General features: G+C 43.4%; 1 protein-coding gene and 1 long non-coding RNA gene across 4 annotated transcripts in view; one reads left to right on the top strand and one right to left on the bottom strand.

The window, feature by feature from the left end:
* RERG (RAS like estrogen regulated growth inhibitor) overlaps positions 1 to 27395 on the top strand; it is an 82831-nt gene that overhangs the window by 39632 nt on the left and 15804 nt on the right. The gene's annotated exons all lie outside the window — the stretch shown is intronic.
* On the bottom strand, positions 19 to 27388 carry LOC134549538 (uncharacterized). The gene is made up of 7 exons (XR_010080126.1): positions 26479 to 27388; positions 22724 to 22805; positions 22172 to 22206; positions 20493 to 20578; positions 15113 to 15254; positions 4440 to 4516; positions 19 to 165 (listed from the first exon to the last, which is right to left on the bottom strand). It is a non-coding gene; the product is annotated as an uncharacterized LOC134549538 (long non-coding RNA).

The following is a 27395-nucleotide window of genomic DNA, read 5'->3' as shown; positions in this document are numbered from 1 at the left end:
ATAAAGCATGAGGTTTTTTAGGAGCACTGTCATACCTTGGACACCTGTGTGTTGTCCGATGAGCACTGAGTCAAGGTGACTTTGCAGACAAATAAATGTTCTCTCCTTGTCTCAGCCTTGCTGGGTAGGCAGGGATGCCCTTGTGGGTTTTCAGGGGTGCTTTCCCTGGAAAAGAATGGATGAAAGCAGGTGAGGACGTGGCCACCATGTCAAGGATTCACAGAGGGGAGCTGCCACAGCACGTTTGTCCTCACGAGTGTGACAGTCCAAATATGCTGTGACACTCATCCATAACTGAGTGCCAGAAATGCCCATTCTAACCCCATATTTACTCTAACTGATCAGTCCTTCTATTTGTAATTCCAGAAAATGACTCTCTTTTCAGAAATGTCAGCTGAAAGCCAGGAGGATGATAGCCATGCACCTGATATTTAGCTGGACCCAGGTTCTCTTCTGGTGACCAAGCCATGAACCTGCCATTTCACAGGGGCGGGGATGATGTGAGCTGCAATTAATGCTGCCAGAGGGAAGCAGACAGTTCTGCTCTCTGTAGCACAGTTCTGGAGGTCAATTCTCCACCAGGATAATTATTCAGGCTCTGAATGATGCACACAGAGCTCAGTGCCCCTAATTCCCTGCTCCATGTGCAGCTCTGCACATCCATGTTCCCACCCAGCCCCACGGCCCAGAGCTGGGTGGGATAACTCAGTTATGGCTGCAAAACACTCTCCATCCCAAACTCAGCACGCTGGGGCTGATCCACAATTGCCAGAACCTCTGGAATTTTCTCCAGTTCTTCTGAAACAATTTTCTCCTCTCTTTCAGAGCAGGTCGCTTGCTGATTTGACAAATGGCTTCAGCCTCCCTGAAGCTGAATTTTCCTTTTATTACTATTTTGTTTACGAACCTCCTTGGGTTTCTACCTCCTCTCCTGTCCCCGGGCTGATACTGCAGCAAATTTCTTCATGCAGTGCATCCCCATCCAGCTGTGGGGAGTTGCTCAGCTCCAAACAAAACCCAGCTGAGTTGTTAGCACAGGTGAGAAGAGGCTTCCTGTCCTTTCCCCTCCAACTTTTATTGTAAATCTAAGCAGGAATAGTTATTTCCCTGTTGATAAAGGGAGGTTTTTCTGCTCCCTGCTGGGTTCCCAGGGTGGCCACAGCAATACATCCCCAGCTAGAGGCTGCTCCCCTTCAGTGAGGCTGCAGCCTGGGATCCCCCCAGGGCACTGCAGCAGCACAGGCAGCAGCTCAGCAGCTGCCCTCACATCTGCAGAGCTCAGGGGACACAACAGAGCTCCTTTCTGTGTCCTCACCTGCTGGAGTTCTGCAAACTTGGATTTTAAGATTTTGACATATAGTAATGTGTGTGGGGCAAGATGGAGACTTTGTGGTGGAGGTTAATTGTTCTTTGTTTTCACCTTCTTCTTCATGGTTTCGTGTGGTTTTCCATAATTGGTTGATGGAGTCCACATTGCAGACTTCAAGCTATTTGGGTTAAAGTAAAAATAATTTAGGTGGCATTTCATAATTGGATGGATTGTCCATGGAAAGACCTCGTCAAGATAGAGAAAGGAGGTAAAATGGTAAAACTTCTCCAACTTGCCAGTTAGAGCTCACAGGTCATGAGTCTGTAAATAGATAAGAAACAACAAATATCCAATCCAAACGCAAACTGCGACTCCTGAGTGTTAATCCCGACCTTGGCAGAGAAAAAGAGTCCAGAACCTTCACAGTGACCCACAGAAAAGTACCCAGGACTGAAGGGTTTTCCCCTGCAGGCCTGCACAGGGCAGGAGGAGCAGGATGAGCTCTCATCCTCCTCTGAGGCAGGCTCAGATGACTCGGGAGGAATGCCTGGGTGGATCTCCAGACACTCCTGGCTGTGCTGAGGGCACATCCATCATGATCTCTGAATGAGAAGGCTGGGCAGATGTTGCTTTTATCTTCTTTTTTCCAGGGTTGGGATTAAATGCTCCAGACGGTTTCTTGTTCAGACTCAGATGTTTATTAATTCTTATCTCTGTTACAGTCTCACACACTGTCAGTTCTACTGCACTTCTAGTTAACAAATTAAAAACGGCCCCCATCTCTCTCTGCAAGGCCTTTTAAGGATAAACTGTCCAATTAAGGAATGACACTTAAATTATTTTTACTTTTAACCCAATAACCAACCACCATGGCCTGCAATGAGGACTTTTCTACCCAATTACAAAATACCTCCCAGACCCATGAAGAAGGAGGTGAAAAAGAAGGACTGGCCTCTGCCCTAAAACTTCCACCTTGCTTTATTACTATATTCTGAACCCTGAAACCCCAAGTTTTGCACCCTGTGATATCACACACTTCTATCCAAACTCCACCCCCACAATCCCATTGCTGTCACTCAATTTTGGGAGCCCTTTCCATGCCCTCAGGTCAATGCAGAGTTTGCTTGGTGCTCAGTGCCTGTGAGCACAGAAAGCCTGAAATTCCCAGAGCCCAGGGTTCCAACAGGCAGAGGGGAAAGAGGCAAAGCCCCACAGCTCCAGGGCAGCAGCCACATCCATCCCAGGACATTCCTCACTCCAGGCTGCTCCTTGAGAGCAAAATATCTGAAAGCTCAGCTTGGTGAATCTCTGGGTTCCAACTAAACTGATGAGGGGAGGAAAGATAAAAAGGGGAACAAAACTTTTGCAGCTGTTTGAATGGGAAATTTCTGTGTCATTCAGACCTCAAAATCAGATTTTGTTCAGGCATCAGCACAAGTTGCACTGGTTTTTACAAGACACCAGATGCTGATCTGATTTGCTTCACAGAAGCCATTAACAATCCAGGAGATTTAGGAGGCTGCTGATAAGAGAAGGAACAGCAGCACTGTAAAATTGTCTCATTAAACATCAGTAAGGTTGAAGTGGGAGCTTTCATCTCCATTTGATCTCTTCCCAAGTATGTGGAAGGGTTGAACCTGTCCATTCTCCTGAATAATAAAACTATTACATTAAACCTTTCAGAAAGTAGTAGACTAATTCACCATCCTCCACTGAAGAGACACTTGTAGAGATTTTTTTTTAACTGCAGATTGATTTTTAATGTCAAAGCTTTGGAGGCTACTGCTGACATTTACTTACGTGGTTTTAATTAAGTATTATTTCCAGTGTACCTGAAGCTGCTGTCAAAAGATTTGTTTTTTTAAAGTATGCTGTATCAGCAAACCTAAGCTGACAAGGTATAAATGTAAGTTTAGGGAGCAGGTACAGTTAAGTGTAAATATTCTCCACCTGATCTTTGAGCTTTTCTGCCTACCAGATCCTTTCTCAGTTTTCTTAGATGCTCCCTTGGGAGGCAGTTCCTTTGCTGGAACTGCTCCAGGCTCCCAAGAAGGGAAGCAGTAGAGCACTCCCCAGCAAGCTCACTGTCATTTAATGAGAACAACAGAATTCAGATCAGAAATGCTCCTAAAAGGAGGTATTACAATTAGGAGTAGCCTTTTCCTAAGGAAGTTACAATCAGTGGATTCACATTTCCCGCCCCTGTGGTCAAAGTTTGCAGCTTGCTGAAATTTTGGAATGTGGAAATTTTGGTAGTGATGCTACTGTGAGTTTTTATTAAAGTTGTGGCAGGTTCAGGTATTTGCCACAAGGCTTTTCTAAGTGACTTTGTCAGCACAATGGCAAAGACTGACATCCACAGCTGGCAGTAGCTGAAATGTTTCAGTACACTCAAGTGATTTAAGTGCTTTGGGGATTTCTACCCCAATTCCTTGAGAGCTGAACTTGAAATGTCACTTACAGCAGAAGAAATCACAGCAAACACACACATGAATAATATCATTTACAATTAAAGGATAACTAAACATTGCTAGGGATGGATATAAACCAGAGCAACTGGATCCAAACATAAGCAGCCTTTCAGACAGACTGAGATCTGGTTACAATCTCTACAGCTGAGGCATCTCTCTAAATACCCCTGGAAGGAATGTGCAACAACTTGCACTGTAATATCTGAGTCACCTTTCAGCTAAGGAGGTAGAGCTGGTGAAGACAGCACTGAATATTTGGATCTTAGGGCACCTTAGGAGCTGTAAAATAAATAGCCAGTTTTGGGACAAGTAACAGGAAAAGTCAATAAAAAGCTTAAATTTCACGTGTTTGCTTCTGAAGCTACAAAGCTGTTGAATTGTGGACAAATAAAGTGAAGCCTTTACCTGGCACAAATGGAAAAAGAGATTGAGTCAACCAGATGAGAATTCACATCACGTTTGTATACATAAGGTCCAAAAAAACCCCCAAAAACTGTTCAGAGTGTCAAATAACTTAATGAGCCACCCTAAAACACTGCCCTGGGCACTTCCCTAGGGAATGCCATGTGGTCTTGCAGAGGCACCCAAACTGGGCTGTGTAAAACTGCTGTTAAAAACAACAAATGTTAAAAATATTACAAATATTTTAAAATACAAACCTCTTTGCACGGGGCTGATTGTTGTCGTGGGCTGAGGAGTACCAGGAAGTTTCAGTCTGAGTTCTTGAGCAAGGAAACTGCAGCAGAATTTGATGAAATCAGTTATTTCTACTGGTGAGCTGAAAGGAGTAGGCAGACACAGTTTCTACACGCTAAAAGGATTTTCTGGGGAGATTGGATGAAGTTTGTGATTACATCCCAAAGATGAGCTGCCATGCTGGCTTTTGTGCAAGGACAGTCAGACCTGTCTGGAGCAGAGATGAGATAATTACATTTAGCTATTTTAATAAGCTGTTTCTCATCATGCATAAATATAGCCTGATCAGTAATTAAACCGGGGCTGTGCTCTGAATTTGTGCAGTTTTTCTTTAAAGAGGCTCAGCCATATTTTGCTGCCTGTTCATTTCTGTCTCTCTTCGTGTCACTGTGCCAAGTATAATAAAATTAACTTTCTGGGAGACCAAGTGTGAGCACACACACTGATCACACACAGCAATAAAGCTTTGGTTCAGTGGTCACAGGTCACTGGGGGTCATCTCAGGAACCTTTTGTCTCCACCAGGGGTGCAGATGCTGAGGAGAAAAGCTGCACCTCGTGGCTGTGCACAGAGCAAAGACCACACAGGGCTCTCAAAAATAAAGCAGTTCATTTGTAAAGACAATTAATGTGATCATCAGTGTTTACTGACAACAATAAAATGTGCGGTGATCACACATCAGGGGAAGACAAGGCTCTTAACTGCAATTTTATTCTAATTTGGCTGAGCATGGAAGGATAAATCAGTGAGATTTTAGGACAGGCTGATATGATTTATGTGAGTGTTCATGTGAAAGAAATAGGAAATAATATTGCCAAAAGCAGTAGCTTATCCTGTTGAAACTGGGAAGATTTCAAGATATCTTAGAGGGTATTATTAACAGAGGGTGTTTAAGAAAATAATAATTTATTCTTGGGAAAAATGTCAGAAAACACAGGACTGTTCCTGTGTTCCATTTTTAATATTTTTGCTGGGTTTTCAAACTGTTTTTGGTGGTTAGTAATGGAAAATGAAAATATTTCACTTTATGTTGGAAAAGGAATATGCTCCCATTGGGAAAGAGTTTAGACTACTCTGCATGCTGGTTAAAATTGTCAGTGAAAGAAGAGCAACCAAAAACCAATAAGCCAAATAGACAAAAATCACCAGATCATTTAAACTGGGAAAGGACTTTAAGATCATTAAATCCAACCATTAGCCCTACACAGCCAAGCCCACCACTAAGGCAGGTCCCCAAGTGCCACACCCACACATCTTTTAAATTCCTGCAGGGATGGTGACTCCACCATTGTTGCAGTGAGCAGCAGCCCTTTCTGTGAAGGCATTTTCCCTTATATCCAATCTGAAGTTCCCTGGTGCAACTTGAAGCCATTTTCCTCTTTTTCCATCTACCCAGGAGAGGAGCCTGACCCCCAGTGGATGCACCCTCCTCTCAGGGGGTTCAGAGAGCAGCAAGGGCCCCCCTGAGCCTCCTTTTCTCCAGGTTCAGCAACTCCAGCTCCCTCAGCTGCTCCTCAGAGGATCTGTGCTCCAGCCCCTTCCCCAGCTCTGTCACCCTCCCTTGGGCATATCCAACACACAAATCAATTCTCAGCTAAACATTGGACTGGGTCAGGAACTCACTCTTATTCCACTGTATTGGTAGTAAAAGCAGTGTTTCTCATTTCTTTCTGAACTAGCTTTCATTCTTGGAAAGGTTCTGCACAACTTCTAAGCCCATTACTTTTCTTAAATTGAAAGGCTTGTAGTAATAAATGGCATTGAAAGATAGGGGGGAAAACGAATTCTATGGATAAGAATCTGTCATGGCTTAAAAAAAAAAAAAAGGCACAAAGTCTATCTTCTCTGAGTTTGGAAGGTTTTCCTAAAAAAGTGAAGCCATGGAAGACAAATGAGCCACTGACTGAAAGGAAGAGTAATTATATAATAATAAATATCACAGAAGACAGGGAGGCAGCTTTTCCCTGAGCATTTTAGAAGTTTCAAGATACATCACCCCTGCCACGACATTTAGCTGGGGCAGAAGAACCCTCTCCTACTTGATGGTCTGGGAAACCTCATTAAGCCAAATTCTGCTCCTGGACACATTTCCAAAGGCCACATGGAGCCCTGCAGGCAGCTCACAAGGCCTGAAGTTTTCCAAATGCTTCACCACAGCATAATAAAGATCTTGTGACATCTTGAATTTTGCAAATGAGGAGATGGAGATGGAGAGACACCGTGGTCCCCTCCCAGATTGTTTCAGGCAAAGATAAAATGTGCTTCAGGCCATTAATTCCATCTTAGGTTGTGCTCTTGCCTTTTTGGAAATATTTATCATTTCATATGCCAACCATGGCTGTAGCAGCACAAACACAAACACGTTTTTCACTTGTATTTTACCACACACCAGTGATGGCAAAACCTTTGCACTGTGGAGGCATCTCCAGGAGTAATGATCACCCTGGCATGGGGAAACCATTTGAGAACAGAGTGGGTTTAACTTGTGCTCACTTCCACACTGTGAGGAATTCCTCTGCATGGAGAACATTCCTCAGACACAAGTGATTTCACAATCTGACACAAAATAGAGCAGAACAATGAATTGATTTGGCTGAAATGAATCAAAGATTGTGAGGGAAGTTTGTTGAACACTAGCAGAAGCCAGATTCCATCCTCATTCTGTATAACAAGTGTTTGGTGACAAAGCAGAATAAAAGATAATACTTCATGCTTGTAGGATTGTAGGTAAGAAAGAGGTGCACTAAGAAAAAAAAAGAAAAAAAGTACTTTTAGGGGAGAACTAGTAGGGAGGAAGAAGAAAATATATTAAAATTGGGATATACTATTGTAGAACTGAAGGAACCTAAAGATAAACAGCTTCATGAAACCTGAAAATATGGAAAATAATTTTTCATAAAAATCTATTTCCACTGTCTATCCTATGCCCTTGGGAGTTGCTGATGTATTTTGTCTGCATAGAACAGAGTGAAATTCATCTTTGGAGTATTTGGCTGCTGGCTGGGAAATCAAGAAGATTCTCAATAAGAGAAGCTACTAAGTGCCTTTCCAACTCCCTGGGCTCAGCATTTCTAGTGGCAGTGACTATCTTTTAGCTAAAAGTGAGCTGAAAATGTCATGCTGGGAGCTAACAAATGGTGTGTGGGAAAGCAGCAAGGAGATTTTGCTGCTTTTCATACTTGGTTCAGATCTATCCCACGTGGCTGATGGTCAAAAAGCCTTTTCCCACCCAGATGCAGCTGGGGATAAGCCAGGAGAGCCAGTGCAGCTTGTGGCTGCCTAACTGGGAGTCACACATCCTCTCCAGTTTGCTGGATGCAGGCAGGATTTTGGACAAATACATCTCCAGTAGGAACAGCCGTGCAGGGCAATGGGACTGCCACTGAGACTGTGCCCAGCAGAGCTGTCTCTGTGTCCCAAGCTCCATCACCAGCCCAGCAGCAGGCCCTGGTTTTCCATGCTGAGGGCTCCCCTGAGCTCTTGGAAAGTTTCTGGGGTCACCATCCTGATGTGAGGGTGGGGCTGTGGCCCTGCCTCTCCAGGCTCTGCTGTCCCTCAGTTCCTTGGGAACACATCTCTAGCAGCACTCTCCAGCAGGGAAAGGCCCCTGGCTGGTTTGTGAGGCTCAGAAGAAGATGCAGTACCCAGTGATTTTAAATTGTTTGTGTTTGCTGTGTTATAACAAATGCTGAAGCAATAATTACTTCCCTGAGGTAATGTAACTGCACTGACAGCATGAGAAATTTGATCTGCCCATTTCGTGGTTTTGGCCACAGCTCATGAAATCACAACTATCAAATGCAGGGCTTGGATAAAAGGGCCATTCTCCTCTACCTACATAGCTATTTTTGGTTCTTCACAGCTTATAAATAAAATAATCTTTGAGAGTGAAATTGGTCAGGAGTTCTTTTCCAACCAAATGGCAAGTGCCTTTCAAGCTCTTGGGAAGGCAAGAAAAGTCAAAATAATGTTTGAATCAAACTGTGTGCTTGAAGTATTCCAAAATGAACCCATGTTCCTGAAAAAAAGATACACAAATACTTTGAGTTTGATCCTATCCCTGGAGGAGCATTCATAGCCTCAGTGACTTCCATGGAGTTGTGCCAAATTACACGAGCTGGATATTTGCTCTAGGCCATTCTGCTATCACAAACAGCAGCTACACGATAAGGATCATGACATATTTCTGAAAGGAGGGCAAGTGTCGCCGATAGACTGGTTGCAAAAACATCATTCATTAATAAAAACATCACGAGTGGCTGCAAGGGATGCAAACAAAGTGTTTCACTTTTTTGGAGAGTCCTTTTGAAATCCTGTTAATTGTACCCTTGAAACATTTTCCTGACCTTTGCAAAGGTCTGTCTCCCTGCAATTTAAGGTCTGTGTTTGGGAACACAGGTTAAAAAGAGCCTCCTCTTTCAGTCTCTAAGCCTGGGAAGGTGAGGACTAAAGCTGCAAGGTGAGAGGGAAGCTGGGCATTGAAAGGTGCCCCAGACCAAAGCCCCCAAAACTATCCAATAATGAGATGACCCCTACATTATTTATACTTTTGACCCAATAACTGACCACACAAGGTCTGAGTGCAGCAGCAGCACTGGGGTTCTAAAAAATAGGGAATTACCTGCTCAGGTAATTACAGACTGCATTTTGAAGCAGCACACACTTAGCAGTGTGTAGTCTCTTCAGCAGAGACTAAAAGCATGAAGTGTTACCCAAACCAGGGCTCAGCAGCATCCTTAGAATAAAGAGCCCCAAAGAAAATTAAGTCAAAAGAGATCTCACAGCATCAATCATGAAATGACTGAATACTTGACTTCCTCAGTCATTCCTACCTCAGGCAATGAAAGCAAGCTTACACTACACGGTGAGAAGAAAAATTTATGGGAATTGTGGAAATAAATCACAGTGTTTTATTTGTCCATGGTGTGCAGGAATTTCTCAGAATTCAGAATTTTCTTTTTTTGTTCTTGTTCCAAACACGAACAAGGAATGTGTCCTGAATTAGTGCAAGCTTTTAAGCCTGTTTTTCCAAGATAAAGAGCTGTAGCATAAGTAAGAACACTCTAAAGTCCTACTTTAGGGGTCCCAAACACCATGTAACTCCTTGATTTGGACAGCAATAGAGGTGAAGGTCTCCAATTCTTACACAGTACATAATCCAAAATGAAATTAAATTGTAATTTTGCAAATCTGCAAAGCACTGCAGATTTTATACCACGAAACTTTGCCCTCTCTTCCACCCAACTAACGCTAATGAACAAATATGAATGAGCAGTCCTAGAACCAACTAACGGTGGGGATAACCCCAAAGAATTTGTGCAGTTTTTCCTGTTCCTGCTCTGCTTTGTGTCAGGGTCTGCTCGGAGGGCTGGATTTGTCTTTGTGTGCCGTGGTTTATGCAGTGTCACACACGCTGATGTTGATCTCTTGCAGCCAGGGTTTCTGTTTGATCTCGCCAGGGTAAGAGCATGTGTGTTATTTTCATCAGGGCCCTTCCAGGCACTGCATTCATTTGTTTTGCACAAAGCAGGATTGTAGCTGGGCAGTGAGAAGGGGGAAGTTGTGTGTGCAGAGCAAGATTTAGCAATTCCTATATTTCCTGTAAGACAGGGGCTGTTTTGAGTTTGGCTTTTTATGCTTTCTTGGGGGGAAAAAAAACTATCTTGCCAAAGCAGAGGGCAACAGCATCTAATTTTCCCATCCACTGCTCGTAAAATATTTATTAAATAAACTTTTACCTTCTCCCTTCTTAATTCTCAAATAATTGTGGGACGGAGTAATCTTTTCCTGAGTGTAAATGTCATTCCTCTCCCAGTCAGACAAAACAACTGCCTTTGACAAAACAGCACATCTTCATTTTTCACAAGAGCATTGCTTTCCCACTGGTTGTTTAAAAGGCAAAACAAATGTTTTGCCTGTGGGAGCAATTTAAGATGAGATAAACTGTGGGTATTGGCCTCTCAAAGGTCATCCCATGCTGATGTTACCACCTTGTTTTGTGGTTTGTAAACTTTCCTGTGGCAGTATCCCATAAATGGTTTAGTTTTGGATCATCCAGCAGGATTATGGACCTTTACCAGTGCCACAGGTGGGTATTCTCCTAAGGGGGCTCTGGCTCACTTGCCATTTGCATTCTTGGAAACAGAAAAATCCTCAGAGATGCACATAAAGGTATTAGTAGGAAACAACTCGTATTTGTCTGCAAGAAGCAGGAGAAAAGTAGAAGTCCCAAGGTTTTGAGACGGCATCATCACCCTCACAGGATCAGCTGAGCATTATTGTAGGGCCACAGTCACTCCAAGGCTGTGGGATACCCTGTGAATGCAAATTTAGGGGTCAAGTCCCATAAAAAATCTCCTGTGGAGGAGATGTTGAGGGAGACTAAGGTTTGGTTTCAGAAACCAAAGTCCAACACGGCTGCACGTTCACATTTAAAAGGGAACGAGGGGTGCACATTCTCCAGGGCTCTCTGAAGTTGCCTAAACAGTCACCTGTGGCCCCTGGGGCAGCTGCAGGAGTCTGGCTGCTGTGGGACAGGACCTGGCAGGTCCTGTCTGTGCTTTTCTAAGAGCTGCTAGAGCCACGGAAGGAATTACAGTGAATTCCTGGCACCACTTTGTACCTGCACCCAGCCAGAGAGAGAGAACCTGGCCCTCCCCTGCTCCCTGTGCAGTCAGACCAGCAGCAGGCACAGCCCAGGATGGCTCTGGACACCAAAGAACTGAGCCAACAGCACAGGCTCTTAATCAAAACACTTTCCAAGGCAGAAATTCAACTGGCAGAAAATTGCAATTGACCTAGAGTGGGAACAGGGCATCTCCGTGCCCTTTTCCTGTCTTAAACTTTTAGATTTTCTCTGACACTGGGAAACCAGGAAAAATTTGAGGTTCTCTGTGGGGAGAGTGAGTCAGCTCAGGGTCTAGAAAACAATTTGATATCCTGAAATGCTGAACTGTGACGACCAGCCAGCCTCCTTGCCTGTCAATTCCTGTCCTTGGTTCCCTTTATCTTCCTCAGATGTTCTCCTAGATATCATTGGAGGCTGTATTTGAATAGCAAAGACGTTTTTGAGGTTACTCAGGAGGAACAGCATCATTATTGAGTGCTTTACAGCCCCCAAGTGCTTGAGAACCTGCAGGCGTGGTGGTTTGCTGTGCAGCAGGTCCCTGGTGTCTAATCCTGTGAGTAAATACGTGACTCATTCACCCCCAGCAGTGTGGGACCATAAATACCAGGCATTTATTCACTCAGCAGAAGGCCACGTCCATGTGTAGCTGACTCTCTGACTCTCAGTAAACACTCAGGCCTGGAGCAACACCAGCCTGCAACCAGGGATTGAAAGCTTTGCTGTGCCCTGGAAACTTAGATTTTAAGGTTTTAGTATATGGTAATATATGTGAAGCAAGATGGAAGATTTGGGGCATTGTCTAATCCCTCTTCTTCACAGTTTTGGTGGTCTTTTCTAGTTGGGTTTGCATTGCGGACCGCAGATGGTCATTATTGGGTCAAAAGTATAACTAATATAGGCGTCAGCTCATTGTTGGATAGTTTATGCTTAAGAAGACCTTGGAAAGAGTTAGAGGCATTCATTTTCTATCTTTAGTTCGAGCTCACGACTCATGAGACTGTGCCGTAGATAAGAATTAATAAACACTGAGTCTGAACAAGAAACTGCAACTCCCGTGAATTAATCCCAGCTCTAACACAAAGAAAAGAAGGTAAGGAACCAACATTGCTGTAGAATTTCATGTTCCAGGGTGGACTGTGTAGCCAGTACATCAAGGGTGGTCCCCGGCGAGAATTACACTGCCTGACTTTTATAACAAAAATACATAACGAGTATTAAATAAGCTTTGTTGTTCGTGTCTCAGTCATCTTTCCAAGGCCAAAAATACGTTCATTGTGTCATGAGCTGTTTCCAGTCAAAATATGCCTGACAGATTCTAATTAGTACATTCAAAGGGGCACTTTTAGCACAGTTTCCCACATACCCTTCTGCAGCAGTTGTGTTCCAAGGGGCCAATAAAACCGAAGGGAGGTTTTGCACTGTAAGAACATTTGTCTGTTTATCTATGCTCAAGGTTATCTGGGTGTTACATGTTCCTTCCTGGCAGAGAAGAATGAATTTGAATGGGAAAAAGACCATGAAGCTTTCAGGTAGTGGGCTGCATCATCCTGCAGATTATTTCTTAGCAAATCAAATTCAGTGATCTTAGCCCTGGCAGAGCTAGAAAGAGCTCAAGAGAGCAGAGCTCAGAGCTCAAGAACACACACAAGCTTCTTTGCACTCATTTAATTCCCACCTAAACCATTTGCTGCTGTGTTGCTTGTGAAATACAGCCTGGAGATACCACGACAGAAGTACCACTAGAGACTCCAGCATTACAGGTAGGTTGACAACTGCAACATAAAAATCCTGCTAGTTCACAAATTAATGGTAGCTTTGGAAACCAAATTCTAACACAATAGCTCTTCAGGGGACAGCCTGGAGGAGGAAAAGCGTTTTAATTTGGTTTTGACAGGCTCGCTTGTTTCCTCAGCCCCCTTTTTGCTAGCATCCACTTCAAGCCTCCACTTTGAGAGCGCTCTCACTCTAGTGCACATCTGAGGATCCATGGCACATTTCAAACCTTTAATCACAGCCACTGAACAACCTTCTTCATTACCAAACTCAGTTCTGCAAACAAGACAATTAAAATGTGATTTTCCAGAACAGCCTCACGCTCAGCTTTGACAGGGATGTCCCTTACAGAGTTTGCTCCTGCCTTGCCCTTTTCAGATCCTAGGCTCAGCATTCAGAAGGAAAAGCTCTCAGCCTGAAAGGCTTCATGAGCTGTGTGCAAACTCTGGTGAGATGCAGAGGGTGCAGTGGGTGTAACTCTCCAGCAAACCCTCAAGCTCTGCTGCTCAAGGAGACACAGCTCTGTCACAGGAGCTGCCAGTCCTCCACGAGCAGCAGCACAGCAGCTTCTCCCTGGGATGCACTTCCTTCAGTCTCTAACTGGAGTGTGAAATTTAATGAGAGCTGAAGCCCAAAGCAGGAGAAACAACATCAAGCAAGGTGGGCAAAGAGTTCATCCTCCTCAGGCCTTCCTGTGCTGGAAGAGAAATAGGCACTTGTGCCACAGGTTCCAGGGCAAATGTTGTCCAGTGGGTCCATTAGACAGGTTTAGGGTCTAACATAAAAACTACTATAATAAAATTAAACTGCACAATAATTCATTCTCAGCATAATTCCTACTGAACTCAAAACTGAGCTTTAAACGAATCAAAGTGAGGCACTACAGAAAATGAGAGGTCACACCAGACTCTAGAGTGCAGGATAAATAATCATTATGAATGGGAAATAAGAGAACATGTAATGGTGAAGGGAAAGGTGAAATCCAGTCACTTCTTCATGTTTCTCTAAAGTTACAATTTAGGAACATCACTCTCTGAAAAGATTAATAACTGGTATATGGAGCTCATGCCAGTCAGGGTTCACTGACCATTTTCCCCTCTGCTCAGAGCCAGTGGGATCTCTGACCTGCTCTTCCCAGGGCTTTCAGAACGCAGGCAGGAGGCAGCCAGAGTGGTCACTCCCTCCTTGGAACCTCTTTGGAGACAACTGGAGAGCACAGAGAGGCACCCAGAGTGCTCTTCTGGGACTCATCCCTGAGAACAATCCCATTAAATCTGTATTTTCTCTGGCACGCTACAGCAGTGTCCTTTGCACTCATAGCTTAAAGAGCCAGGAGTCATTTTGGGACTTGGTGACCATTTAATTTTATATGGTCCCTTTTCCTGTGTTACCCATATGCACAGACAGGAACTGTGCACGTGACTCCAGTTTTGCTAAAAGTGTATATGGATAGCCAAACATAAATCAGAAATACGTAAGTACATTTTAAGGTAAGGTACAACTACATAAAAAGATTCTTGCAGCATCTCTGCAGGCACACTTTTATGAGCCTGCCACTTTCCCCCCGCCTGCTCTCTGAATTTTTGGCGTGCACCTTGCACTGCTTGTTGCTTTCAGTGCATGCCCTTGCTGAAAGAGAGTGATCTGATGGCAAATTGAAGGAACACTTAATCTAATCAATTCCTGCTTTGAACTCGTGCACTGTGAGGAAGGTTTGTCAGACCACAGAGCTTACACAGAGCAGCTGCTGCTCCTGAGCCTGCACATTGCTCTTAGGGCTGCTTGCAGGTGCCAGGAGAGCTCAGGACTGTGCAGAAATATCTGGGGGGCTTTGCTGCCACTCATCCCTGCTTGCACAAGTGGTACCAGAACCCTGAGAGAGCCTGCTGTGAGGAAAGTTCAGTGGTTTTCTCCTGATCTCCCTCAAAGCCAGCCAGAACAGGAGCATGTGAAAGAATTAAGGAAAAAAGTAAGCAAGAGGAGCTTTCTAACTCCAAGAGGAGTGCTGAGGAATTTCAGCTTACAGGGAAGCTTCAAGTAACAGAAACAGATGGATTACTTTGAATGAAATCAGAATGGTATTCAAAGTAACTCTGAATGCTCTTTTTCCTCATAGAACTATAATTAGTGAAAACAATATATTTAATATTTTAGGGAAAAAAAATGCAGGCAATAAAATCTTAACTTTACTAAAAAATTTAGCCCATGCAGTAAAATGGCACAAAGTAACGTTACCTGATGGAGTCCAGAGCTGGGCATTTCTTGTTATGTCACCTCTGCAGAGTGGCTTTCAGCAAATTATGCCATGTCCATATAACTCGTGTTCATCATAAAATGGTAAAATATATTCTCCTAGTTAATAAATCATCTTGCAGAACTGTGGGTGGAAACAGAATTATCTATCAGCTGATACCAAATATTTCTATCAGCTTGCTTATATAGCTGAGAACATCACATGGAGAAAAGCTACATGCAATTAACTGGAAAGCAGAAAGATCAATTGTTTATCAGCAATAAACAGGCAAAATATTTTGGGAGGTCTTACAGGATTCAGGAACCCAAAATTTAGTTTATATGAAATCAAGGTCACAGCAGAATGAAGGCAACAAAGATCTTATGTAAGAAACTCCAAAAGTCAAATCAAAAAGTTGTAACATTATATGATTGTACAACACAGCAGCATGCACTTGGGTTTCTGTGAAAGGAGGGTTACATTGATATAGAGAGAATGTAACAAAAATATGAAGTATAATTGTTGTTTCAGTACTCAAAATATAAATGCATTTATAGCAGGCTTTCTTTTATTAATCTCATGGTTTGCTGTAGGCAAAATGGGTATAGTGGAAGAAAGAGGACAATAAAAAAAAAATAAAAGACAGGTCTCAGTGAATGAATATGTAAAAAAAATTAAAGGATATGAATAATCAGGAAAACAGCAATGCTAAGAAAAACTAGAGCTACTCTCTAAGTCTTTCTCATACAAAACCCTATTTTTATAAAGGAAACACACCAAGAATTTTATTTATTTACTTACTTACTTTAGACTATCCTAAATGCTATTTACTATAGAACAAACATCCCTGTGTTGTTTGTGGAAACCAAGTGAAAGAATGCAAAGCAAATATGCAAGTAAACTAATAACCAGTGTTTATTCAATTACTGTTTTGTGCAAACAAGCAGAGTGATTTAATATCAGTTTGTAAACATCTTACCCAAACTGCATTTCCAGCTGATTATCTGCATGCAAATCAGTTTAAAATAAGCACATGCAAAAACAGGCCAAAATTCAAAGGAAAAAGCCCTCAAAAAATCAATAAGAAGGGATGAAAAAGGATGAAGAAAATCATGGGAAAGATAAAAGCAACTGTTCAAACTTTTTCTCACTAAACAATGTTAGAAAACTGACAACCAGAGAAAGACACCAAAAAAAAAAAAATCTACTCATCTTGTATAAATTCAGTTGTGAATTGATAATGAAAGATTTTAAACAAGACTGTCTGCCAAGGAGAGAAGTGGAAGTCCCAGCTGTAATTAAATATATTGACTGCTCTTCCTCTGGAAGCAGCAGAGCCAAAGCTCCCTTTGATGTCTCTCAAAACTTCTCCTTTTCTCTGGCTCTTGCAGTGAGCACCACGTGGCTCAAGGCAGGCTGAGTTTGGAGCAGGGAGGGGACTGGAAGCTGCTGCCCCTGTAGATGCCCTTTGTTGCTTTTATCTTCTTTTTGCCAGGGTCAGGATTAAATGCTCGATATTTCTTGTTCAGATTCAGATGTTTATTAATTCTTATCTCTGTTAGTCTCACAAGCCATGAGTTCTACAGCACTTCTGGCTAACCAACTAAAAATGGAGCCTCATCTTTCTCTACAAAGCCTTTTAAGGATAAACTGTCCAATTAAGAGATGACACCTGAATTATTTTTACTTTTAACCCAATAACCAACCTCCCCTGGCCTGCAATGTGGACTTTTCTACCCAATTACAAAATACCACCCAGACCCATGGAGAAGGAGGTTAAAAAGAAGGACTGGCCTCTGCCCTAAAACCTCCACCTTGCTTTATGTTATATATATTACTGTATTCTAAACCCTTAAACTCTGAGTTTTGCACCCTGTGGTATCACACACTTCTATTCAAACTCCACACCCACAATCCCAGTGCTGTCACTCAATTTTGGGAGCCTTCTCCACGGCCTCAGGTCAATGCAGTGTTTGCCTGGGGCTCAGTGCCTGCCAGCACAGACAGTCTGGAATTCCCAGTGCCCAGGGCTCCAACAGCCCTTTACCAAAATCATCTCGTGGGAGGAATCCGGGCTGTTCTTTCCAGCCCACCTTGTGCTGGAAACCCTCCCAGTGTGATTAGATTCTGCAAGAGCTGACCTTTAAAAGTCATTGGTGCAATTAGCCCATCTGGCCTGGGAGGGCAGGAACCAGACAGTTCCCTCTGCCTAATGCCATTACAGGGGACAGGAGGCATGGGCAGACACTCTAATTAAAAGATCTGCTCAGCAGACTGAGTGCAAGGCACACAGACAGTGCCAGGGTCCCTGGCTCTGCCCAGCTGTGTCACAGCAGCTTCTCTGGGGTGTGTTGGCAGCAGCTTCTCATCGAGCTGGCAGAAGGAAGGGAAGGTATCCCCAAAGATCCCCAAAGAAAGGGGGATCCATCACTGCTCTGCTCTGCAGGCCTCTGTCCTAACTCACCTTATCAGAGTTGATGCATTAAGCACTTGCAGAATGGAAGGAAAGGCAGCGTGGTGAGGGGATTGCTGTGACAGTTCTGGACTCTTTTTCTCTGCCAAGGTCAGGATTCATACATGGGAAATGCAGGTTTCTTGTTTGGACTTGGATGTTTGTTATTTCTTGTCTATTTTATTAGAGCCATGAGCTCTAACTAGCAAGTTAGAGAAATGAGGTAAAATGGCTTACCTCTCTATCTCTACAAGGTCTTTTCAAGGACAATCTGTCCAATTATGAAATGCCACCTAAGTTATTTTCACTTCAACCCCAATAACTAACTGCTTGAAATCTGCAATGGGGACTCCATCAACCAATTACAGAAAAGCATCCAAACCCATGAAGAAGAAGGAAGAAGAAGATGAAATATTTGCAGGAGCCCTCACATAGAAGGCATTGGAGAGATGAGAAGCTCTCTCTTTAGGAGAACACACTACAATTCAGGATCTTAATTCAGGAACTTAAGCCAAGCCTCCTTGTTTTCAGCTGTTGCAGGCACGGGGATTTCAGTCTTAACTGTGGTTGGGTTTGCTGCCTGTATCAATTTGAGGAGATTACTCCTCTCCTTGCACCTAAACAAGTCCCTGGGCAGGAGCTTCAACCTGCACAAAGAAAAGCTTTGATGACTCCAGTAGGTTGTGCCTCAGGCTGCATTAAAGGAAAAGAAGAATTCAGCTCAGAAGTCATCCCAGAAATATACCCAGCTGCACAGAGCCATGACAGGGCACTTCCCAGCTGCTGAACAATTTGAGAGCCCAGTCCAAAACAGCCTCCTGGTGTGTGCTTCTCTAGCAATAATTTCAGTGGAATGTGAGTTTTCTTCCCTTTCACTGTCAGCTTGATTTCCAGGAATGGGTTTTGGTTTTTTTCCAGGCAATGCTCTCTGTCTCAGTGGCTTATCTGACAACAGCTTGCATTGGGGCTGCTCCTCCTCTGCTTTCCCAAACTCTCAGTGCTGGTCTTATCTGCCCTAGCAGTGCAGTGATGTATCTTTATGTGTGGTACTTTATCTAGTTAAAATGAGAGTACCTTGTTTGCTCCCTTTCCTGGCCAGACCATGCTCATTGCTTCAGAGAGTGAATTATTCTGCTCTTCTGCCACTTCTCTTGGGCTAAACCCTGAGGAATGGGAGGGAAGGGAATTCAGAGAATGGGCTGGAATAACAAAATTCCTGCTTGAGTTCTGATCTCGATAACAATGGTGAGAGCAGGGGCTGCTGCCTTGGCTGCTTTTCCTCCAGGACAACAGGTGGAGCAGACAGAGAGGAGCAGAGCAATGCTGCTGGGGGCACAGGAGCAGGATTGCTGGGTTTTACTGTCCCCCCGAGGGCTCCAGGCACTGAGGCTTCATCACATCTGCCCTGGGTGGATGAGCAGGAGGTGCCTCAGCCCTCCCAGGTGCTCTTCCATCTAAAGAAAGACTCCAGGGCAAGGCACTACCTGCAAGCAGAGTTTAAAGACCATATCTCTTCTTCTACATGAAATCAAAACGTAAAGAAGGGATTTAAGACTACTTAAAAAAATAACCCTTGCTCCTGTAAAAAAGGTCAGCCAAGCCTTCAGCTTTGGCTGAACTCAGCTGGAGCTGAGGAGTTCTCCCCACCCCACAGCAGAGTAATTTGTGAGAGCACAAGGCTCATCTTTGTCTCCTGGGGAGGCTGTGCCAGGATGCATCAGGAAAGTTAAAAATGCCATCTAAATTTGCTTCCTCTTTTAAGAGCAGCAGAGAACCAAGAGTTATTCTTGCAGTCTGTAAACAGGTTCAGAGGTAGATTTGTGAAAGCATTGTTTCAGCATCCAAGGGCCATTTAAATTTCTAAAACTCTTCTGCTTTGTCAGCATCAGTCTACCTGCAGTGATAATCCATTTATCTCAGGAGCAACAGCATTACACACAAGTTCCAGATGAAACCAAGGAATGGCCAGGAAAACTAAAGACCAAAATTTTCAACAGATGCTTGGAGACTGAAAGAGGAAGACAGGGTGCAAAAAAAATTCTAGAATCGCCCTAGTGTAAGAGAAATCTCCAGGAGTGGCAGCACCAAACCAAACAACAACAGAACCAATGAAAACAAACAAAAAGAACCAAGCAAACAAAAACCCACAACAAACCAGTTTGGGGGAAAGAGCATCTTTTGAATCAGAAGAATTTACTTAATTGAACATAGAGTCTATCCCCACACACAAGTGAATCAGTATGGCTGGGTGGGGGGTGAATGAGGAGTGACTACAGGTTTGGTGGGCAGGAATGGATGGGATTGCACTGGGAAAGGCCATCCTTTCAGCCCAACACCAGTTAAATACTCCTGGGCATCCTGCTGGCCACCCCTCTGTTCTGCCAGGCTCACTGATAGTGCTGAAAAGGTGATCACCCATCACCCTGGGCAAAGCAAAATGTAAAAGCACGGTGAAGCAAGGCGTGTAAGCCAGCTCTTGGGCTAGTTCCATAGTCACTGCATCAGCTTTCATTATGAGAAATTGCAGGTTTTTGAGCTTGTTAAATTGCAGGGTCCCGGGGCTGTGATTCTTCATGTCTCAAACCATGTCACTGTGAGCAGCAAAGCAAACACAGATTGCTGCAGTCAGCACAGGGCACTCTGCAGGGCAGCAGCAGGAGAAGTAAATGTATTTATCCATTTCACTGCTCTTTTCAACTGCTTCAGACAAAGTGGAATTGTTTGTATGCTCTCTGCTCACTCTGAAAAGTTTCACGAGGTGAAACTGAGGAAGGGTTCTTAAAGCATTAGAAGGAGAATTTAGACATGAGAGGTTTATCACACTGGCCCGAGAAAATAATAGAAGCAATATTATCATAATTGCAAACTTCCTTAGAGCTGAATGATCTCTGAGCCCCTGACTGCCATCCACCGTGGTGGTGTGTACCTACCGAGCTTCAGGATGGAGGGGAGGATCCTTGGAGGGAGAGATGACACAATCCTCTTGCAAAACTGCCGTGGGATCCTTGAAGTCCCCCTAGAACAAACAGGAACTTGGTGTTTTCAGCCTCATGTGAAAGGAATGAAGAAAATCCCGTCACTAAGGTCACTTCAAAGTGGATAAACCACTGCCTGAGATAATGACTGAAAGAGCCCTGAATATATGACTCGTTACATTTCTTATCTGTGTAATTTCCATGGCCAAGAGAGCCTCGCACAGATAGCACCTCAGACTTTGGGGGTATAACTCATTATTCAGCATGGACAAATGTAGAAAAGCTCCCTCTTAATGCAGACCTCTACCTAAGCACAGCCAATTACTCAGCTGAGACCAGAGGAGCACTCCCTGTAGCTCTTGCACTCTGGGCAGGCAGGGCCAGCTCTCCTGGCAGCTGTGATGAACATCATAAACTGAGTTATGCTAATCCTCCGAGTCTCAGACTTGAGATAAGGCAGAGGTTTTACAGCACCCATTATCTACTACTGTGTCTTTTATTTTGTTTGAAGACATGCAACGTTTATTAGCTGAATGCTCTTAAGCATTGAAAATGAAAGCAGAAATGGACCATTTAAATTTAGATCATGCTTCCCCCTGTCACAGACACACATAATTTTAAAGTTTACTCTGAACAGTTCCCAGGATTGTGTGTCCAGATTCCAAGCAGAAGGCTAATAATAACCCCTACATTATTACAGGCACCAAATGGGTGCTCATAAAACTGTAGTTGCAGGCAGAGATAGTTGTTTATCAAGACAATGAATTAGTTTAAATTCATTTAGTGCTGTCACTAGCACTGGGAACCAAGCACAGCACTCTGTAGTGCACTGACTGGACCACTGGGCAGTTTTTATCTTTGCCCATGGTCTTGTAGGAAATCACTGCTTCCAGGGCTGGGATTAATGAATCTCCCTCCTGACAGGGGCTGTGTGGGATGAGCAGTGATGTGAGATCACCAGTTCAGACATAAACAGGCTTTGGTCACTGTGATTTGTGGGGAGTTGCTCTCCACCCACACCTACTCCACAAAGGAAAGAGGGGATGCTCTGAGACACCCTTAGGTAGCCACCAGTTCCACCTCCCTTCAACACTGGATGAAATGTAAGGAAAAGAAAACACAAAAAAGATACAGCCACTGAAAAATTTGACATCTTGCCATTGTCTTATTGGAGTGCTGGATTTTGAAAGAAAAGCTTTCCACCCCTTCTTTCTTTTTTTTTTTTTCTTAGGTAAACCTTTTTTAACTTTCATCTTGAGATGGAGGGTTGGGTGAGTGTCAAAGTTTTGTATTGAGAACCCTCTTCTACTTTCCTCTGCCCAGTGGCTTTCAAAAGAGCATGGAGATCCAAACCTTACCAGTTATCCAGAAAAGCCAAAAAGTTATTTATGTGTGATTTCATCCCTGAGATTTATCTACAACACCATCCCGAATATTCTCTGCCTTAGACACACAAACATCTGGAGGTGTCACCACTAACTGTGCTCTGGAAAAACCAGATGTGTTAGTAATAGCACACCACAAAGTTTAGGTTTCACAGAAGGGGTGACAGAACAAATTACACAGTGAAGTCAGGAGAGAGAAATGTGCCAGTGTGGATATTACCCTAAAATGATCCAAACCATTGGACTCACCAGTCTGACAATTCATCTTTCACATGAGAGAAGACCTGTGGAATAAACAGATTGAAATGATATGTTATGGAATGGGGTGACTTAATGTAAATTAAGCCTCCTGCTTGAGTTCCACATGCAGCAACCTTTGTAAAAAAAGTGCCTTGAGCACTGAAAGCAGTGGGGAGAACATTACTACAAAAATCTTCCTGTTCAGTGAGGATGGGAGGAATAACTACTGAATAACTACTAACCAATAAAAAAAAACAGGGTGAATTATCCAGAGGAGCATACAAAGAATTCCAGTCTCCTATTAAGACAGTTGAGATGAATATGTAAATACACTGTGCCATGGACTTCCAGAATTCCAAATAACTTCTTTAAAACAGGTTACTTTTCCCCAGAAGTTCCTAAAATCACGTATTTCCCACAGAAGCAAAATGCAATTACCTCTGAGATAGACCGCAATTGCCACAAACAAAAGAAATACTCCCCAAAACCTTGTAGCAGAAATTGAAAAGTGACAATGACATGAGATACACTGACATTTAGTCAGGCTGGAATGTGAATTACCTGATGGAGGCTGCTAAAAAGCAGAGCTGAGCGGGGCTGAGGTCTTTGTCTCATCCACAGTAGAACACCCATTCCAAACAGCCTGTGAAAAGAAGGTCAGTTATTGACATCTAATTGAACAGCCTGAATTTTTATTATCTACTGAATTATTATCTGAAACAGCCTTTGGAGTCCTGCTGCACCCACATTCTGCATGTAAAATATTAATCACTGTAAAGATAAATCCAATGTGCAGCACTAAATATTGCACGTTTGAAAGCTCATTAGTGGTTTTGAAATACCTGAACATGGAATGGTGGTTTCAAGCATGATCCTGCTGTGGGAATTGAGGCAGGTATTTGAGACAGGCCCCTTTATATTCCACCAGAACAAAAAGGAATTTGAACCATTCTTGGTGCTCAGATTTGACTCCACAGAACTGAAGCCCTTGCCATTACCACTGAAGAAAAAGGCTTGAATTACACAGTGAAACCTCCTGAAAGGCAAAAGCCTCAAATTTCATCCCACAGCTGCTCAATCCTGGTCTGTGTTTACTGTAGCACAGTATATATACACCTGTACATAGACACACACTGTTGTATATAAATTGCTGTGTGGTATATATAAGAATATATACACTTGGTATTTATATTTAATTGATCTTTATATATTAAAGTATACATCCTTTTTAATTTATATTGGCAGTCAGTGGAGGACCTCCTTGTGCTGTTAAAGAAAAACTATCATAAACAGGAATTTTTCTGAACAGGTCACTGGTTAGGATAGTAACCTAAATATGCCTAAAACATGCAGAGTTTGAAACAGCAAGGCAGTGTAAAACAAAACATCTTTATATTTCACTGAGTTCTCCCTTGTTTTTCTCACTGGTCTTGCTTTGCTCCATTAGATTTACTGTAGGAAAAGTCTGGTTTACTGCAGAATCAGAAGTGACCAGGGAGAGCAAACCAAGAGAGGAGGCAAAGGCAGAGAACTGCTGCTGTGCATGTCTCACATCCCCACAGCACAGAATTATCAGAGATCCCACCAGGGCTGAGTCAGACTCAGGCCCAGGGATGCAGAGCAAGGGGCAATGAGTGATGTTTGCACCCCTGATGGACCAGGAAAGAACTCTGCATTATCAATTCACACTTTCCCCCACACACAGACACCCCCAGATGACCTGCACTGCCAGAAGAGAATTAAATTCTCATGCTTTTGTCTTTAAAACAAACCATTACTTCCCAAAGGTGGACAGAGAGCTGTTTAAGGAGGCAGAGCATCCCCTGCCAGAATCCAGCAGCACTGCCACCCTGCAGGCTGGAACTGCCCCATCTTCCAGGGGGACTGAAATTCCAGCACTGAAAGGGCCTCTGAGAAGGTGAATGGGGGATGAACTCTCCAACAAAAATATATATTTTACGAAAAAGTGAAATGCTTCATTTCTGAAAGTGCCTTTTGATCGCTCTAACCTTTGGTTTTAACCACTCTGGTGTCTCCTGCCAAGTGTGGTTTACTGATGACACTTCATCATGGCACCAGGAATGGACTTGTTGATAAGTTAAATAATGGCGTTACTTTCAGACCATTTTTATAGCTGAAAATCCTCATGGCATAAAAAAGTCATCATACCATTATTTCACTGTGGAAAACTGTTATTTTTCTTACAATAACTTGGAACTCTGTAACTTTTTGGGAAGGGGGTTGTTTTTCAAATAAAACCCTGCTTCCTTTCTTCCTCAAAAAACTCAGCTTGTATTAGCTGGAACAGCACCAAATGCACAAAGATATGCATTCAGACAGATTGTAAATTTAGCTAGAGCATTTATATGTTACTAAATGCAAACAAACATCTAAAGCAAGACACAAAATATCACACACGCATCAACAAAAAGTTCCAGAATTTATGGACTGGGATTTCTAAAGCTGAGTAAGGGACTCAGCCACACAAGTTTGAAAGAAATTGGTTAATTATGTGGTTGATCATCCTGGTTTATATGCCAAGTTAAATCCTGGTATAGCTTCATTGTCTTCAGTGGAGTTGCACTGCGAATGTATCTGACAGACAGTCATGATTCTCCTCCAAGAATAACTCCTAGGGCAGAAGGTTTAAACATGAGTGAATGGAAGCCCTGTGCCAAGCTCTGCCCTAATTTATGTCCAGAACAGCTGACTTGGAAGCCAGGGTGTCAGGGAAGGCAGGAGGAGACATGAGTCTGCTCTTCCCGTGCTGGGACGTTGCATCAATTCCCCCTGGTGATGGTCATGTCTCCCAGAAGCACAGCAGGAATCCACAAGGCAGTCTGCTGGAGATCTTCCCTTCCAAGCCTGCAAGCTCTTGCATTTCACAGCCTGGAAGTGCTCAGGGAAGAGCCTGGAATAGTCTCAGTGGAGGGCCATAAAATCCACTCCTTTTAACTTCTGCACCAATCTGAACCTTGGCTGCTTCAAAATGAATTTGAGGATGAGCACTGGAAACAATCATTTTTATATGAATATTGGAATTATTTACTTAATTTAATCAGAAAATTGTGTGTTTCAGACAGTCTCAGTCTCAATGTTATTTTGAACCAAAACTCAGCGCTTGGATTGGTTTTCTTTGGTCTGTTGAGCTATTTTTGGCTCATTATTAACATTAAACATGCCTAAGCAGAACTGACTGGTCAAACAGTACACACACACCTTTGCTCAGGTGAGAGGGAAGCAATGCCCATCTCAGCTCATCTTCTGAGCAACATTGCTGAGGACATTGAGGGGGTTTTGTTGCTTTGCCCAAAGCATCATTTAAGCCAGCAGCAGCAATCTGACTGCTCCAGCTCCAAGCCTAGTGAATTGCTAATGCGCTCACTCCTGATTCTTCTGCTGGCAGAGCTGTTTTACAGAAAAGTGATGTAATCTGGCAGGGAGTGAGCTCAACACAAACAGCGTGGCTCCACAGTAATATCCCTGCTCCAGGGGATCATGGCTGGGGCAGGAGGCTCCAGCCAGCGAGCTGGTCCCCAGACTGACAGCCCAAGCACTTGGATGCCCTTCCCAGCTCTTCCCTCATCGTCTATTTTCAGTCAAACCAGGCAGCAAAGTCACATACATTGTTTTAATAGTGCACTGGATGTCAGAGGCCCATCTGCTAAGCACCCCTGATGAGGCACAAGTGAAGACATTTCCCATCCAACACAGTCTGCAGGACTTGTAAACAGAGCAGCCTCTGGATGGAGAGCCCCTCACGTCCCCCATCTGCCAAGTGCAGCTGGCTGCTAATCTTCAGCCCCATAAAAATGTGTGGAAGTGAAAAGCTTTGCAGGATGTGCTGTGACACTGCCATGAAAGAGAGCAGAAGTATTTGGAGGGAACTGACTGGGTCAGGAGCAGGGAGGCTGAGCATAGCCAGCCTTGGAGGAGCAGCAGTCCTGCAAGGTGTGTGCCCCAAAACTGACACAGAGCATGTGGTTCTGGAGCTGAGAGCTCCCCACTCACTGGGGTTGTGCTAAAAGAGTGTTTTCTTCCCTTCTCTGGGCCCAAAGACAAGTAAAGTACTCAATAAAATACTTGACTGGCAGCAGTGCCTAGCAAGTGGCTCACTGGTCTGCCAGCAGAGAGACTAATTGCCATCTGGCTGTGCATGGCAGCACCTCCCACCCTTCCTTTCTTTGGTTCAGCTCCTTCCTAAATGTGTAATTATTTATCTGCATGTGCTGGAGATAATTATAGCCTGGCTTTCCCCTTCTCCCCATAGCTTACACCTGTGGTCTCCAACTCTTCACCTCTGCAGCACTGCTCACCTTTTCATCCTGTGGACACAGCTCTGGGCTTCTCCTCCCACGCTCATCTCAGCACCTCCAGTCCAGTTCTACTTCTTATGGCTCGTCACCTTCTAATTTCTTATGGCTTGTCACCTTCTAATTTCTTATGGCTTGTCACCTTCTAATTTCTTATATTTGGGCACCTCCAAAATCAGCTCTTCTCCCTCTTTTCCCTCAGAGCTGATGCTCTCCATGACCTGCACTGACTTCCAGTCCCCTCCATCATTTCTGTTCTCCTCTCCAGCAATTTCCATCTACAAGTACGAGGTTATCATAAATAGGTGAACCAGGTTTAAGTATAAACATCATTGGACAGGTTCTTCTGCCTTTTCTCTCTCTTCATTAGCTTCTCTCAGGCTCAGGCTCTGCCACACAGGTGAAGCATCACAGCCTCTCCTTCAGAGCACGGCTGCCAAAGAATAAATCTTTAAAATCTGTTTGATTGTTAAAATCTGTTTTAATTCATTTTAAATCTATATAATTTTTAATCTATTTTTAAATCCCTTGACAAAGAGGATAGTCAGAGAGCATCTATTATTAGCAATTAGAGAAGAATCATGACCAAACTTTCAAAACAAGAAGATGTTTGAACTATTCCAGCTATGATAAAAGGTGCTGGAAAAAAGAGTCCTGGTGCAACATCACCATGGATGGGAAATCAGCTATAAAGAGGTCATCTTGTTTTGTTGTGACATTCGGGTTAAGGAGCATGACTTGAAAAGTTACTTTTAACTAAGAATTGCCACATCTCCTCTGAGGAACAAGGGCAGCATTTCAGCAAAGCCTAAGCAAAAAAAAAAAATCAAAGTAGAATTTCTTAAGGAAAATAGAAACTTAAAATAACACCAGCTTCAAATTGCTTCTTGTGTGGTGATCTCATTTCCTTAGATCAGCTT

The sequence above is a fragment of the Prinia subflava genome, chromosome 4 (genome assembly GCF_021018805.1).
Source record: "Prinia subflava isolate CZ2003 ecotype Zambia chromosome 4, Cam_Psub_1.2, whole genome shotgun sequence".
Lineage (NCBI taxonomy): Eukaryota > Metazoa > Chordata > Aves > Passeriformes > Cisticolidae > Prinia > Prinia subflava.
This window is presented reverse-complemented; position numbering and strand designations above follow the sequence as displayed.